The 13,037-nt window shown below is 42.4% G+C and overlaps 1 protein-coding gene across 2 annotated transcripts in view; it reads left to right on the top strand.

The window, feature by feature from the left end:
* Positions 1 to 13,037, top strand: part of LOC126395387 (long-chain fatty acid transport protein 6) — a 57,858-nt gene that overhangs the window by 16,483 nt on the left and 28,338 nt on the right. The window lies entirely within an intron of this gene.

The following is a 13,037-nucleotide window of genomic DNA, read 5'->3' as shown; positions in this document are numbered from 1 at the left end:
AGCTGGCAGTAATTATGAAATCCATCACTCTGACATTTTCATGTCATGGTGGAAGTACTATGCTAAATTTCATTGTATCGTTGTATTTCAAGTATCTCAAAAACTTGAATTTTGACTATTTTGAATTCTATCCTTAATAAACAATTGTAGTCAATGGAAATGACTGCAAACAACAGTTTGCCACTTATAGAGCAATTAATCTTTGTAAAAGTAAAGACACATCTCAGTGTTGTCTAGATAAAGTACAAAAATTGGAATTTTTTGACACTAGTTTGAAATCTGCTTTTAAGTTGCAACCCTGTTGATTGAGTAAGGGTACATTTCAAGTCTTGTATTTGATATTTCCTCACTTCTTTATCCGTGCTGAAATTGGAAGTTGTTCTGATGCGCCATCTTAAAGGCTGGCCCAAATCTCTTATTTCTGTAAGGATCAAGGAGCAAGGTGGGATCTCTGAGGAGTGATGAGCGAGGATACGCAAGAGCAGCTTCCATGGAGATTTTTAATCAGCCTTTTATTGGATATTGATATTATTTCATTCCGGAGTTAGATAAAGAGATTAAACTCAAGCGTATCACTCAAGTTTTATATTTGGCGTCATTCAAGCAGTACATTTGGTGTGATTGTGTGCAAGGAATGTTGTATCAAAAACAAGACTTAAAATAACAGAGGCTCAGACGTGGAGTTGCACATTTAAGGGTTTACTCGCAAGAAAGCCAAAGAATTAGTTCGTCATGACAATTTATAGTGCCTGACAAACAAGCAGTATCAGTTGACACACCTACAACTTTCCAATACACATTAAAAGGTGTTTCCTGTCCCTTAAGCACTTATTTCCTGTTTTTCCAGACAACCAGCTCTGAGAACAATTGCTTCTCCTCACATAACCAAATTTGGCCTGAATCAACGCCAGGGGCCGTATTCACAAAGCTTCCTAGCGCTAAGAGTTGCTCTTAGTGAAGAAATTCTAAGAAAATTCTTAGAATTGTGATGTTTCCTTAGAATTTCTCCTTAAATTTAAGACTAGGTCCGTGGAAAGATAAGTTATTCCCAGAGCATCTTAGACCTTAAGAGTTCCTAAGCTGAAAAACTGTTAGGAGTAGGGAGGAGGACTTTCAAGAGGCTTAAGAGTTTTCTAAGCAGAGGAGAAAATGGTGGAAACACCATGAAATGCTACAGATCAGATTGTGCAGGAATTATGTTTGTGGTCAATCTCATTAGAGATACGCACACATTTTGCACATTTTTCCAATGAAATAACACTATAACGCCAGAAACAAAATGATCACAACACTAACATATTTGAAAAACTGGAAAAATGCAACAGTGCAGCAGTGATGACTTTGCTCCGTCTCAACTGTTACGGACTGGCAAAAACCCAAAGGCACTCAAGTAGCAGGAAGTTTACAATAATTTATTACAAAAAGCAGCAGCAAAACACAAAAACGGCTGCACGGTGAAGTGAGCTGCCTGGTAGTGGCAGGAGGCGAGAGCTCCGGAGAACAAAGGCGGCAAGGCACCAAACTGTAAACAACAGAGACAAAAACACGAGTCAGTGGAGCAGGGGTCCGTTTCACAAAGCAGGTTTAGTGAAAACTCTGAATCTGTTAACCCTGAAATGAGGGAAACTCTGGGTTTTCCGTTTCAGAAAGGGAGGTAACTTAAACCAGAGAAAGCGGAGTAACTCCAGCCAGTTTCAGAAAGAGAGGTAACTGAAGCTCGGTGTCAGTTACTATGGCAACTGACTCTGTGAACCTAACCTGGTCGGGAGCAGGTTTTCTTTAATGAACCTCGAGTTTCTAGCTGTCTCCTCCCTCTTACGCCACACACGCAGTCATTCATTCGTTTAGTGTTGCGCGGGTTTCAGCGAGTTTGATCATCTGTCCTCAAGGTAAAGTTGGATCCTAAAGTGTGTTCTAGTTCTAAATCTACTTTTTTCGACCATGGCATTTCCGTTCTTGGAGGACCCTGTGGACGAAGAGGCAGTGTTACTGAGGAGGGAGTTACGCATTCGCCGGGAGATTATTCACAGGCTCAGAATAGACGTATTATCATTTCCAGAACATTTTCTTTTTGAACGGTACCGTTTCACATCACAGTCCATCATTTAGCCTATATCCATAACCTCATCCGTCGTGACAAAACCAACGTCACCAACCGTGGACGTGCACTTTCACCTACCCAGATTCTTTGTGTTGTTCTTCGTTTTTTTGCAAACGGGAGTTTTCTGTATAATATCGGAGATGCAGAACATATCAGTAAGGCCACTGTCTGCAGAGCCGTGAGAAAAGTGTCCCTAGCTCTGAAACGTCTGTTAAGCTCTTTTGTTGTGTTCCCTGGACATAAACCTGTGAAGGTCATCAAGGAGGAGTTCCACATGATTGCAGGTGAATGATGTAGAAATCAGTTAAAATTTCTTATTATAAATCATATTCAGTTAATGACATGGTGCTGCAACCTCAGACAGGGATTAGTCATTTTAATTTCTTTTAGGATTTCCCGGTGTGATAGGGTGCATTGATGGAACCCACATTCCCATCATTGCTCCTTCACAAAATGAAGGAGACTATGTGAATAGGAAGTCCATTCACAGCATTAATGTGCAGGTAGATTGACTGTCTCAAAATGTCAGACTGTATCACACTGCAAAAACTCAAAATCATACCAAGAATAGGTGTGCCGGTGGCTTAGTGGTAGAGCAGGCGCCCCATGTACGAGGCTGTTGCCGCAGCAGCCCGGGTTCGACTCCAGCCTGTGGCCCTTTGCTGCATGTCACTCCCTATCTCTCTACCCCCTTAACGCTTGTCTGTCCTATCCATTAAAAGCTAAAAAGCCCCAAAAAAATTTCTTTAAAAAAAAAAAAATAATAATACCAAGAATATTTGTCTTATTTCTAGTCAAAATGTCTCATTTTTAGTCAAAACAAATCACACCTAAAAGTAACTTGTTTTTGGACAATTTCCACTTGTTTCAAGCACATTTTCACTTGAAAAATAATGAGGTGGGATTGCATCTAAGTGAACTAAATTTTAGCTTTAACACCATTCCACCTGTTTGCATCTGTAGCTAGCCTAATATTATAGCCTAATATTATTGTGATTGCATAAATGTATGAAATAAATTTAAACTTGCGCATTGACTCGAGCAGTAATTTTCTCCCACGCTGACTCCCGTTCATTCGCTGCTGCAGCCGTGTTACTCTTCTTCCTGAAAACAGCTTCAAATTCGCTGTATGAACACATTAAAATATCCAACTCCAGAGGACTAAAAAAATGCAGACCTTTTCTTGTCGCTTGTTGCCATGGTGAATCGTGGTATCGGGGCTCCATTGATAACGGCTTTTTAAAGTCGCGGTGCACACGCTTAACTCAGAGTGAACAAACTCTGTGATGATTGAACCAATTGAAATCACCTGTTCTGAAACCTGTAACCCAGAGTTTCCCATCTCAGAGTTACTCAACTCAGAGTTCAGGGTTAGGCTCAGAGTTTGTTGAACCTCCTTTCTGAAATGGACCCCAGGTCAAAAAGAGAAACGGGCAAAATACTCACAAGGTGAAAACCTCAAGCAAGAGTAGCGCTACCGAACGAAACGGAATTATCTGGCAATGAAGTGAAGTCAGAGCCGGCTTTATAGTGAGGTAGACGAGGTGAAATGGAAACCAGGTGTGCCTCACCGCCTAGGTCAGCCCCGCCTCCGCCACACACCAGCCCTGCAGGTCATGGAAGGACAGGAAAACAAAAAAGAAATCACAACACAAGAGCAGCCACAAAACATGCATCAAAAACTCAAACCATAACATCAACCTTCCAGTCTCATATTGTGATGCAGTTCATTTCATTTCCACTGGGTGTCCACACCTTGCAAGGCAAGCTCACGGCTTCGGTTCCGCGTCCGGTGTGTCCGTGGCGTAAGGCTCTGTCGTATTGAAACTTGGTCAGAGGTGGCCCATTGATGCTGAGTAGCATGCATGCAGCCAGATGGTCCCCCTGCAGCCTGTTCCTCAGGTCTGTCTTCACCTATGCATAAAAACAATTAAAAGTGTGTTGAATACTGTTGATCTTGAATGTGCTCTTACACTGACCAGGTTGTCTGGAGAGGGAGCGTGGTAAACAGGTAGCAGGTGTCGCAAATTAATAAATGACTGCTTGCCCCAGTTCCAGCTATGTGTGCATGCCTGTCAAACGAAACCGATGGCTGCGTGTGATTATTCCTCCATCAGTTAAAACATTTTAGTCAGTGTTCCAGCCCTTTTCATGATGGCAGCTCCAACAGGTTGTGATGTCCCTTGTGATGAGGTGAGGCGGCGGATGATGGCAGAAAGGCGCTGAAGATTCTGAGGGACCATTAAGCCTGATTTATGGTCCTGCGTTAAATCAACGACGTACCTACGTCGTAGGGTACGTGGCTACGCAGGAGACTCGCATTTCCGGTTCCGTATTTCCAGATTGCGCCATCCCCACCATCTTTAAACATCTTCTGTTGCGATGTAGATGTTGCAGTATTAACATACTTTCTTCGACATCCAACAACTCCAACTCCAGCAAGATTCTCTCTCTCTCGGTCGCCATTGTTCACTGTGATCGGAAAAGCCGGAAGCTAAACAAAGAATCAACTAGAGACGATGATAACCATTCAGGAAAGGAACGCAGCCCCCTACCGCTCTGGTGGTGAATTGCACCGCGACGAAATGGAGTGATGGAGAAGTTCGAAGTGTTCACGACGGCGTCACGGCAACGTCGTAGGTACGTCGTAGGTACGCCGCAGGACCATAAATCAGGCTTTACGCTGGTAAGGGGAAGCCACGAGTGATCAGCTTATACACGGAGCTGACGTCCCTTCAGAAAGCTGTTAATGAGAGCGTCACAGACTATGTTATTCATGCAGACACTGCTATCACAGCACTGAGGAATGCAGGAGAAACTTATGGCTTGTCAACTGCAATGATCCTGAAGGGCCTGCTGGACTCATTTAAGCCATTTTCCATCCATGGCTGCGTGTGATTATTCCTCCGTCACATGTCACGTAATGCAAACACGGGTAAGCAAAGCTCATGCTTTCGCTGGTCTCACGCAAGCGTGCACACGTGAGCGCAGAGCACAGAGAAGCAGTCAGAGCTACAGGCTACAGAGAGGCTAAAAACAGAGTTCAAATGATGTTTTTCGAAACAACTTTTTATGCCAGGGCTGCAGGACACTTGGATCACTACGGATGAGCATGTTGGAGATATTTTGTGGTTTCAATTTTGTGTTCTTGGACGTTAGTCTGGGGCGCCGTCAGCCAGGTGTGCTAGCCGCTCCCCCCGCCGATCTCTGCAAGGGATGTGAGGACTCTAAAACTTCACCAGAGCCTCCCTCGGCATGAGGGTGAGTAGATAATGGCTGAATTTTCATTTTTAGATGCACTATCCCTTTAAGTTCATTTTAAAACTGTAGATGGAGCTGCAGTTCTTAATGGTATCCAGTAGGGCATTCCTAAGGCAGTACGACGAAAAGGAATAAGACAGTCTCTTGTCGAGGATATTCGTGTTGATTTTATGGACCCTTCCGAGCGAAAGTCAACAAAGTCTCTTAATGGAGGCGGGGCCAAACCATTTAAGATTTAATACACGAGGCACAGGTTTAAAAAAACTCTAAAATTCTCAAACTAAAAAGATGATGCTTCTCCAGTATTATACAGTGATGAAATTTAATTGATTTTTTTGTCCAGAATTTTCAAGGCTTGTACAGAGACTGCAGAGGTTGAATGACTGTTTCCCCAGCTTGCCCCCAGCATGTCATACAATATGACATGTGGGAAAGGATCATAGAGTGCATGGAAGTCTTGGCAGGGTCCATTGTAAGACAGTTTATAATATTTCTAAAATTAGCTGAATTATATTTGACATTTTTACAGAGTTTTTTGATATGCATCTTGAAATTAAAGTTAGGATCCAAAGTTATTCCAAGGTACTAAGTGTAATTCAAAACATGAAATTTAAGTATGTATATAAATGCAAGCACAGTCTTAAAATACAACCCTTTTGAATAATTAAAATGTGATTATTGACTGAATACATGAAATCCCAGAACCACCTATCAGAAACAGTGTAAAATCAAATCAAACTTTATCATTAAACAATATTTAAATAATAGTTTCAAAAACCTACATTAAAATATCATGCAAAATAGAACCCCAATTACATTGTATCAAATGCAGTTTCAAAAGGTTAAGAGTTCAAAGAGACTTATGCATAGACGTCGGAACTAGGGCCTCCCATCTGCACCCCATCAGCCTCCCTACCCACTGCATTACGCTTTAAAAAAATAAAGAATCTGAATTTAAACTCAATTTGTCTCTTTCATATCATTAATGCATAGGTCTATGCTTTTGATGTGATATGCAGCCTGCCTGACTACATACAGTAGCCATTTGGCATCTGGCATAGGCTAGGCCTACTGTATGTAGTCAGGCTGCATCAGACAGCCCAGTGTGACGTAGGCTAAACAAAAAAAAAAACAACATGACTTTTTTTTCCCCACGCATTGTTGTTTTGATCTGTTGGTGTTAGCTTAATGTCACACGCAATGTGAGTTCAATAAAGCCAGCTGAAATGTCGCAAAAAAGGATTTCAGATTTTTTTTTCAAAACCTCCCGACTCTGGGCCAGCTAAACGTCCGAGAGAGACAGCTCACAGTGTGACACCTGAACCCTGTGTGCCACCGCCAGCAAGCAGACAGCAGCAGGAGCAACAGCGGAAGCAGCTAGCCCAAGGACCCAGCTGCGGTCCTCCCTCCCCAGTGCCACCCGGTGCTAGCCAAGAGGCATTATCCTTCAGACCATCGCATGATTATAATTTTCCTGTCAGGAAATTTAGCGGGGAGAACTTCACTCCTGCAAGGCCGCCTGGTTCAGAGAGTGGCAGTGGCTGGAATACATTGCGGACAGTGATGTCATTGTGTGTGGTGTGTGCAGGTCGGCTGTCAAGAGCAAGCTGGTCGTGTCAGAAACCGACAGTCTATTTTTGAAAGATAAAGGCTTTTCAAACTGGAGAAAAGCAACGGAAAAGATCAGGGACCACGAGAAGACTCGCATTCATTTAGATGAGACCCAAAGATTGGCTGCATTGAAAACAATGCCAATTAATGCATTACTCTCTGAGGCCGCTGCTAAAGAACAGAGAACAGCGCGGAAAATGCTGGAGCTCATTTTCAGCTGCGTAAGATTCCTGGGGCGCCAGGGACTCCCTCTGAGAGGGGCTGCAAATCGGGATGGGGTGTTATGGCAGCTAATGGTGGAGAGGGTACGCACTGATCCTGACCTGGAGAACTGGATGAAAAGGAGAGACAACTGGATGTCTGGCAGCATCCAAAATGAAATTCTGGAGCTGTTTGCGCATGACATTCAGAGAAAAATCGGAGCCAAAGCATCCCAAAGTCCTTTTTTTGGCTTAACTGCTGATGGGACCACTGACGTCAGTGGCAAAGAACAGTTTTCATGCAGTATACAGTTTGCTGATCACAATCTGGAAGTTCAGAATTTCTTTCTTGGCTTTTACAACGCCCCAGACACAACAGCAGAAATGCTGTTTTTGTGCATAAAAGATGTCCTTGTTCGGCTCAATTTGCCAATGGAGAAGCTGAAAGGCTACTGTTTTGATGGAGCCAGTAACATGTCTGGGAGGTTCACGGGAGTGCAGGCAAGATTAAAGGAAACATGTCCTGACTCCGTGTTTGTCCACTGCGCAAATCACTCTCTGGATTTAGTGTTACAAGAAGTAGCAAAAGAAGTGCGCCTTGTTGCTGATACATTGAACTTCGTACGAGAAGTCACAGTTGTTATTAATGAGTCAGCAAAGAGAAAAACCTTATACCAGTCTCTTTTTGGATGTGGAGAAGTGATAAACCTGTTTGCCCTGTGCCCAACTCGGTGGTGCGTCAGAGTTGTGGCACTGTCACGTTTGTTGGCCGGCTATGGAGAGATGCTACAGACATTCAGGACCTTGGAGAGTGACAGGACTGTCAAGGGGGAGACGCGTGCCAAAGTGGCAGGATTGCTCAAAAAGGGCACCACTACGCGCACAGTCTTTGGTTTGTTTGCCTGCGTTACTGTGTTTACTCCATGTGAAGCAGTGGCTCGGTCACTGCAAGGCATCAAGGTCACAGCCCTTGGATCAATGGAAACTGCCAAACTCCTTTGCCAGCGACTGAACAAACTGCGACAGGATGACACCTTCGCCGACCTTGTGGCCAAGACCAAGCAATACGCAGAGCGCTACAACCTAAAGCCACCACATCCAGCGCGCACCAGCAAGACCCCAGCGCGTTTTCGCCATACAGCGGAGGCGGAGGAACGGGAGTTGAGGAACATGGAGGGTAAATAATAATAATAATAATGATAATAAGGCCTCACGATAAACTTTATTTTGGGCTATATCAACAGTATTTTGAAATAACACATAGCCTACCATAAAACCCATCAATAGCCTGTAATTGTGTATGTTGAAAGAATGCAACAAATGCGCACACGTAGTGCAAATATTTAGTTTTTGCTTGTTTTGTTATTTTCTTTATTAACATATATTTTTTTAAAAATTGAAAAGATACAACATAATTTGTGAAAGAATGTGAAGTAGAATAATTGCCTAAATGTCCTCCGGGGCCTTGAAAAGTGACACTCTCCATAAAGCATATTGCGGACAGACAGTTTTGATGTAGGCTATCTATCCAGAGATTATTACACATTAAAAAAACGATATAGTTCAACAATACTGTACATCCATGTAGCTACGACTATTTATTAAGCAATAAGCCTGTAATGAATAATTAATAATACACAAACAACGGTATACACTATCAACTGACTAAGAACGTACACTCATGCGACTTTCATGAGACTAAAGGAAAAAAAAGAATATGGACAGAAATAATGAAAGAAATAACAAACCATATTCATAATAGGATTTTGAACATAAATGGGAAAATGTAAGTTTGACCCAGCTTAAATAGGCAGCCCATATGGAAACTATTGGTTGGTTAGAGAAGTTGTTTAATTCATGTTATATTTAATACGGCAGAATATCCAAGCCTGTGGAAGAGACAACTGTTTGAGGCCCTGGACCTGTTGCGCTCAGAGGTGGAGCGGCGTTTTGATCAGGAGGGACTCCGCGTAGCTGCAGGGTGAGAGCAGGCAGTTCTTGAAGCGGCTCAGGGGAAACGAGTGGATGTGGGTTCCCCAGAACTGACCCCCTTTCCACGAGAGCGGCTAAGCGTTCCCCAGAACTGACCCCCTTTCCACGAGAGCGGCTAAGCCTTGAGCTGGACATACTGGGGGATGTGTGTAGGGGACGAGAAGTTAGCACCATCCAGGATGTTGTGTCCATCCTGCAAACCTTGCAGCCCCAAACCCGCTCCATGCTGTCGGAGGTGGAGAAGCTCGTTAAGCTCTGGCTGGCCCTGCCCATGTCTGTTGCGGCATCCGAGCACTCTTTCTCAGCCTTGCGCAGGCTGAAAACCTGGCTGCGCAACACCATGACGCAGGAGAGACTAACACATTTGGCCATTATGAACGCTCACAATGACCTTATGGATGAAAGCGATGTCTCGACCCTGCTTAAAATCTTCATTAGTAGGTCAACTGAGAGAAGGTCCACTTTTGGAAACTCATGAAAGCCCTGAGTCAGGAGCACAGACTTTTCTTTTTTCTTTTTGTTTCATTCAAGGTTACAAATAATGCTGTTATGTTCCTTAATTAGCTTGATTTAGTTATCAGTTTCATTTTCTTAACAATAAAGATGCTGTGTTCCATTCTAGTTCTCTTATAACTGCATGTTATTGTAAAATAACGTCAAATCCTTAATCATTGATGTGCGCGCTTCCCCCGCCCCATAACAAAAATCCCGCCCCCCCCCCCCCCNCCTCCCAACCCTGTCAAAACTGAGGGAGAGCATCTCCGGACTGCACACTGTTAGACATTTCAGAGGGTTTTTGCAGTAACTTACTGGCAACACTATTGCCAGTAAGTTACTGTAATATTTTACAGTACTATTACTGTATTTCACTTATACAGTAACTTGGTGTTACTGTAATTATGTAATACAGTCTGTTACTGTAAATGAACTAATTTAACCGTACACTACTGTAATCCTATTTTTTTTACATTTTTAAAAAAAGAACATACTGCTGAAATTCAATTAAAACTGGAACAATTATTTAAAATATAAATTCTTTATTTAAAACATTTGAATGTGCAAAAACAAGTAAAACATTCACATCCATTTCATTTAAAACATTAATATTTAAAACCAGATAAGTAAACTTCATGATGGCTCAGTGCCAAGCCAAGACAGTAGGACATAAGTCCGAAACTGAAATCTGAACATATTCACCTTTCAGTGCACACAATAAAACAAAATTATACAAGTGCATCAACTCCCCTCTCAAACAATAATAACAAAACTTGACATTACAATCTGTGTAATGGAGGGATCTTTTAGATGACATATTAAGACATTAGCATATGCTTTTAACTCATTGTAAACTGTGTATATAGAGAACCCTCAGATGAAAGTGATTCTTCAAGTAGAGTATTTTTCATTCATTTTTATAGTCAACTCACTATTTTTTGAGGCATTCTGGTCTCCAGACATAGGTACAGAGTGAGCACTCACATTGTCCCATCTGCTCTGTGAAGATGTCTCTGCAACATGCAGAGGCTGCAGGAAGGAGAGAGCTTTCCACTCAGAGTCTAAGGTAATTCACCTAGTCCAAGTTCTTCCACTCAAACTCTGTTAGCTGGTGAAGGAAGGAGGCCACTCGACTATTGATGGTTTCCGCCTTCCTCTTCACCACTGCTCCTGTCTTGCGACTCACTCCAGTTTTTGCAGTGCATTTTGTGCCTTCCTCCGGATTGATCCTCATGAAGAATCTTAAGGTAAGAGAAGATTGATGGAAAAAAACAAAACATTGAAGGTACACATTAAGATACATTTACATGGCTCAGAGAAGATGAAAAAGATCAACTTTGAATCAACAGCAACATGTGGTAAAGAAGAGAAAAGCACTTACCGTTGTATGAGTTCCAGTGTTGCACAGGCAGGCTCCTGATATTCTATGTTGAAAACATAGAAGCATCCAAAAAACACTGACAGGGCATCTGCAAACCCCAGGTGCTCCTCTAAAACATAGGCCACCCTCCTTTCGATGCTCACCTTCCATTTTGTGGCCGAGAGAAATGTGTTCCCTTGAAGACAAAAAAGGCACATTGCACATCTTGACAAGGCATACGGGACATGCTAAACTAACTCAAAATCATAAGGAAGTCTTCTCTTACCAAGCATAATCANCGCATTCATTTAGATGCGACCCAAAGATTGGCTGCATTGAAAACAACGCCAATTAATGCGCTACTCTCTGAGGCCGCTGCTAAAGAACAGAGAACAGCGCGGAAAATGCTGGAGCTCATTTTCAGCTGCATAAGATTCCTGGGGCGCCAGGGACTCCCTCTGAGAGGGGCTGCAAATCGGGATGGGGTGTTATGGCAGCTAATGGTGGAGAGGGTACGCACTGAACCTGACCTGGAGAACTGGATGAAAAGGAGAGACAACTGGATGTCTGGCAGCATCCAAAATGAAATTCTGGAGCTGTTTGCACATGACATTCAGAGAAAAATCGGAGCCAAAGCATCCCAAAGTCCTTTTTTTTGGCTTAACTGCTGATGGGACCACTGACGTCAGTGGCAAAGAACAGTTTTCATGCAGTATACAGTTTGCTGATCACAATCTGGAAGTTCAGAATTTCTTTCTTGGCTTTTACAATGCCCCAGACACAACAGCAGAGATGCTGTTTTTGTGCATAAAAGATGTCCTTGTTCGGCTCAATTTGCCAGTGGAGAAGCTGAAAGGCTACTGTTTTGATGGAGCCAGTAACATGGTCTTTGGTTTGTTTTCCTGCGTTACTGTGTTTACTCCATGTGAAGCAGTGGCTCGGTCACAGCCCTTGGATCAATGGAAACTGCCAAACTCCTTTGCCAGCGACTGAACACACTGCGACAGGATGACACCTTCGCCAACCTTGTGGCCAAGACCAAGCAATACGCAGGGCGCTACAACCTAAAGCCACCACATCCAGTGCGCACCAGCAAGACCCCAGCGCGTTTTCGCCATACAGCGGAGGAGGAGGAACAGGAGTTGAGGAACATGAAGGGTAAATAATAATAATAATAATAATGATAATAAGGCCTCACGATAAACTTTATTTTGGGCTATATCAACAATATTTTAAAATAACACATAGCCTACCATAAAACTCATCAATAGCCTGTAATTGTGTATGTTGAAAGAATGCAACAAATGCGCACACATAGCGCAAATATTAAGTTTTTGCTTGTTTTGTTATTTTCTTTATTAACATATATTTTGTTAAAAATTGAAAAGATACAACATAATTTGTGAAAGAATGTGAAGCAGAATTGCCTTAATGTCCTCCGGGGCCTTGAAAAGTGACACTCTCCATAAAGCATATTGCGGACAGACAGTTTTGATGTAGGCTATCTATCCATAGATTATGACATTAAAAAACCGATATAGTTCAACAATACTGTACATCCATGGAGCTACGACTATTTATTAAGCAATAAGCCTGTAATGAATAATTCATAATACACAAACAACGGTATACACTATCATATACAGTTCACTATATTATTTTTTATTTTTATTTATTTTTTTACAAAAAAACACAGAAAATAAGATGCTTATTTCTGGTGCAATATGAATGTGACACTCAGATGAAAACACTCGTTCTGACCTCACTGAAGTGCCAGGTATGACCAACTTCTGCCTCGCTGCAATGTTTGGATACCTCAGTGCACCTGTAGTTTTCCACTACAAGAGTGGATCCTACATACATACTTTCAACATATTGTACCACAGTAGCCAGAACTGTAATATTATTACTTTCAATAATGTTGTTGTAAGCTACTGTTATTACCTGCATCTCTCTCTCTGTCTCTCTCTCTCTCTCTCTCTCTCTCTCTCTCTCTCTCTGTCTCATTGTGTCATGC

Source organism: Epinephelus moara, chromosome 9 (assembly GCF_006386435.1).
Source record: "Epinephelus moara isolate mb chromosome 9, YSFRI_EMoa_1.0, whole genome shotgun sequence".
NCBI classification, from domain to species: domain Eukaryota; kingdom Metazoa; phylum Chordata; class Actinopteri; order Perciformes; family Serranidae; genus Epinephelus; species Epinephelus moara.
This window is presented reverse-complemented; position numbering and strand designations above follow the sequence as displayed.